The sequence below is a fragment of the Anneissia japonica genome, unplaced genomic scaffold (assembly GCF_011630105.1).
Source record: "Anneissia japonica isolate Jap-2015-1 unplaced genomic scaffold, ASM1163010v1 scaffold287999_len110186_cov111, whole genome shotgun sequence".
Lineage (NCBI taxonomy): Eukaryota > Metazoa > Echinodermata > Crinoidea > Comatulida > Comatulidae > Anneissia > Anneissia japonica.
Genome location: NW_022733436.1, coordinates 76,711 through 81,868, shown reverse-complemented (window position 1 = coordinate 81,868; position 5,158 = coordinate 76,711).

Genomic DNA, 5,158 nt, shown 5'->3' with positions numbered 1-5,158 from the left:
TATATATACTGTAAAACCAGAAACTTTCGCGGAACGAAACATTCGCGAATTGATAATTTCGGCTGTTTTCGCGACATTAAACTTTCGCGAATTACAAAAGGCCTAAATTTTATTCATGAGATTAATACGATACAATAGCTAAAAATATCGTATTGTGAGTTCTAGGCCTAGGTTAGATAGGCCTACAGCCACTGTCTAGGCTACAGTAGCTAGGCCTAGGCTAGGCGACATAAGCCTACAGCCTACCACAGCTGCTAGGACCAGGACTTTGCTGGCCATCCCAGGCACAGTTAAGAAAGACACAAGTACATACATTACAGTACTCACTCATACGATATTCCTAAATGTTGTATGGTATTCAAGCATCCTACAATGAACAATATTTATTCCTGTAGGCCTAATATTGATTCAAACACATTGATTGATGATGACTGAACATCGTGGGTACGAAAGTTAGTTTCCCTTTTAACTTCTTAGTATACACTGCGCAGTGGTACTACACATGTGCAGTCACATGCAATGATGATCAGAACCTCCCTGATCAGTATAATTGCTGAGTAGGTTAGAATAGGCTTAAAATTTTGAGCTCAACATCTTGATGTAAGGTCAGATAATTTATTCAATAATTGAAATAGGCCTACATTCTATTAAGTTTATACACATTTAATAAAGTCCACAAAATAATTTAAAATATTATTTTTAAAATTTTGAAGTTGAACTTTTCAGGAACATGTTGCAATCTGTGGGGATTCCCCATTTAGGCCTAGGCCCTAGATCTGTATTGCATCGTCGTCGGTGATTTTAGGCCTTGAAATACCGACAATTCTTGCGGTTTATTGTTCATTATCATCTTTAAAAAATTTGAATTTAATTTTTTGATGTAATTTGGTGATTTATAATGACCAAAATCTCCTTTGTGAAACTGATTTGAGATTCACGATGATCAGATAGTATTCTGCCGATCTTTTTTGAAACATAGAACATGTGACCTGAAAATTATTCGCGGCATAAAATTTTCGCGAATCTGGACCATTCGCGAAATTCGCGAACATTTAATGCGCGCGAAATTTCCGGGTTTTACAGAAAAAATATTATATATATATATATATATATATATATATATGTGTAATTATGTAATTATTTATATGACATATCTTTCGTTTTATCTATTTAAAACAAACGAATGTACATTATATATGCAATCATATTTTGATAATCGTGTTGTATTATCATGTCTTTATGCTGCAAATTAATTAATGTGATTTTAAGCAATTCAATGGCGTTAATACTGCGATAAGTTTACGATTTTTATTAGGTTTGTGTAAGTTAATAAATGTTTAAGATTCATATACTTAAGTTTATCTATTTGAAACAAACGAATTTATATGTTAATAATCAAACCAAAGGATTTTATTATTTTCATATTACAGTGTCGATGCAAGAGGAAGAAGAAAAGAAGCATGTTGATAATATTAATATACTGCAAAATTTTATTATATTTTTCGTAATATTATTAAAGCTTACAGTATTTGATTCTTTATGTTTCGTTGTATATTATTTCTGGGCCTATACGTTCTTAAATGTTTGATTGATTGATTGTAATCAATGCGTGAATTAGATAGCACAGGTATCATAGATATTTAAAGCAGAAAGTATATAAAACTCTACAAAAAAACACATTATTAATGACCCGTCTGGCAGCACTGACATTGTATTTTTTTTTCAATGATTTTGTGTATTATTTTAGAAAAAAAACCCCCATGAAATACCCTAAAAGCAAGAACTTTAACTGTAAACGCCCTTCAATGAGAAGATAACAATAGAAATACACGTTTCCGCTAATACGCTTGTATTAGATAGGGCAAAACATGCCCATTCGTACAGAACAAGTGTGCAGTGTCTGCCGAATGATGAATCACATGCGAATTCCCCAACTGATTAAAAAGTTCAACCTGGTTTAACGAGCAATAATACTTTTATAACACACAACAGAGGTTAATTATCATAATCAATGTCTGTATTACGATTATGTAAAATAATTAATAGACAAGAAAACAACACGTCGTATAGGTCATGGCCACAAACCCTACATTATAGGGTCTGTATAGGCGAACAACTACATTCCTGAACCATCGCACATGTTCGTACAGTTACCATGTACAGAGATCAAGCCAGTCGGCTATTTTATTTAAAATTCACATATGTCATAGTTATATATATTAGGAATGGACAAAAAATAAATAAAAATCTAAGAAATTACAGTTTTTCTATTTTTATTCATTTTTTTAAAATCATTTGGGGAAATCGTCGCACCAACCACAATAGCCGAGTTGCACAGCGCTGAGGGTATCAACATTGGATGATTCACTTAAAGATTCGACTACCAGGCATCTGCGTTTACATCTTTCGAATCGCTCGTCTTTCTCTTGTGCATGTGTACCATTTGTTTTATACACAACTAATATGCTTGGCACGTAATCCAGATTTGTGGGGTCGCCCGATTTTTTGCATGTTAAAACACTATTTAACGTATGTCACAGCCTAAAAATGATTGGAAGCAAAATGCAATATAACGGGAATGGGCCTTGGGTCTGTTTTTACCTACGAGAGATGAAGTGCTCGCTACATATTCTTGCTTTTCTGAAGAAGACCATTTTTCTACATATTGCAGAGATCCATAATTTTCTTCGTTTTGATTTTCTTTAATAATAATAATAATAATAATAATAATAATAATAATAATAATAATAAAGATTTATAAAGTCGCATAAATCTTTTAGGTGTAATCTTTAAAAAATTAAATCGCTTCCTTTCTTTTGTCGATTTGAACAGCCAATGGCGCAACAAGATGAAGGCATGGCTGACAATTCTGCTTAAATGTATTGTGGAACAATATCAGTTCTAACCTAAAAGATTGCTCGTATGTCCAGGTCATTGAACTGTACTTGCTATCCTTTAGGTACAAGAGTTTTATAATGTTTGACAACATGGATGAAATTAACCACGTTTATTTGGAAAAATATTCCTATCACGACCAAAAAGAAGTGTGGCCTTATCTAACCATATATTAAATTTATGTATATTCATTATAATTTCAAAGATATTAAAACGTAAACAGTTTAGTAAAAATGTGTGAGTGGCATTTTGTCAGGAATAAAATTGAATTGAAGTAGAAGAATATAATTGATTTTTTTTCTGTTTAAAGTGTATTCATATAACACAGGGGGCGGGTCCAGAGATGGTGGGGCCAATGAGACAATACACTAGGGATCCAGGGGAATTTAATCCGCAAATGTTTGTTTTCAGACGCCCAAAAATAACAGAGGCATTTCCGTGCGATCAATTATTTATATTTTCCTTATTTATATTTCTTTTTTCTTTCCGAAAGAGGGGTGGGGGAGGGGTAGGGGTTCGACCAGCCCGGCTCCCCTTTAATCGACACATAGTATGAGGTAAGTGCTGTACTGTTTAAGTTGAACTGACATAGAATTCGAATTTCCTATTTAAATAACCCTCAGCGCTGTTCAACTCGGCTATTGTGTGGTTAGTGCGACGATTTCCCCAAATGATTTTAAAAATTCAATAAAAATAGAAAAACTGTAATTTCCTAGATTGTTTTTATCGATTACTAATTTATATTAACTAGGCCTATGACATAAGTGAATTTTATTCATGTAGCTTTCGTATTTTTGACACAACAAAAAAAAAGTAACCCGTGTCTCTGTTTTACATGCATTTCTCCTATACCGTGAAGTCTTTTGCCTCCAGTTGACAGCGACGCCAACCTTTCAAGAAATACATTGCAAGGGGTCTATAGGCTCATTCCCACAGTTGTTGAAATTTTTCATTTGGCCTAATGTCAAAGGTTATATTTTATTTTTAATTGTGCCGAATGTAAATACGCCGAATGTAAATGCGCCGAATGCACTTGAAGCTTCGTATCAGCATGATAAATATTTTCTCAATTCTGGTTTTTAATCCTATGGAAATGCCAATTGCTTTGGGGTATTTTCCACGGCACAATAGGACTACTGGTCATGTTGGACAACTTGCCAAGCATATCACTTTTCAGTACATACCAATACAGAAACTTTTGAAATGCATTCTGGAGATCAAATATTTCATGTCTACTGTGCTACAGTATCAGTGTAGCAACGATGGGATATTAAGGGATTTTCATGATGGTCAGTTCTGTAAAGAGCACGAATTCTTTTCTGAAATATACAGCTTCTCATCTATGTTGATGAGTGTGAAGTTGCCAATCCTCTTGTCTCCATGGCCAAGGCAGGTCTCCATAAAAATCTACTGCACAATAATGAACATACCACCAAAATTCAGTTCGTCTTTGTGCAAGTGCTATCTTGCTGCAGTGTTCAATGCAGGAGATGTGAAAAGATATGGGTATGATAACATTTTGAGGCCTCTTGTTGGAGACTAACGGTTTACATATTGACAGTGATGTGTACAATGGAATTGTTAAAGTGAGCATTGCTCAGCTTAAAGGTGACAACCTTGGGGTCAATGGTATTTGCGGATTTGTGGAAAGTTTTTTTTTTGGCAACTATTATTGCAAGCATTGCAAAATGCACAGAGATTACATGTGGTACTCGTCTATTGAAAGATGAGAATTGATTCGATAACAAGAGGGCTATGAAGTGGATATGGGAATCGATGATCCATCAACAACCGGTGTAAAGTCAACATGTCTTCTGAATGAAACCCATAATTTCCACGTAACCAGGAATTTTGCTCCTGACATAATGCATGATCTGTTAGAAGGTGTATGTGGTTTAGAGGTTTACCTTGTCCTTGCGGCACGGATACAAGAGGGGTATTTTACTTTAGATCTATTGAACAGCAGGATTGCTAGCTTTGATTATGGATTAGTAGATGCCAAAAAATAAGCCAGTAATTTCTGCTTCCAAACTCAAAAACTCAGATGGCAGCACCAATCAAACAGCTGTACAAATGTGGTGTCTTGTCCGTCATCTTCCTCTTCTTATTGGTGACAAAATGCCTGAAGATAATGATTAATATTAGACTGTATTGATATTATATTTTTATATGAGGTAACAGTAGATGATACACTTTTTCTCAGGCATGTTATCAAAGATCATCATACACATTTTGAAGTTATTCCCAATGCGTCATCTGAAGC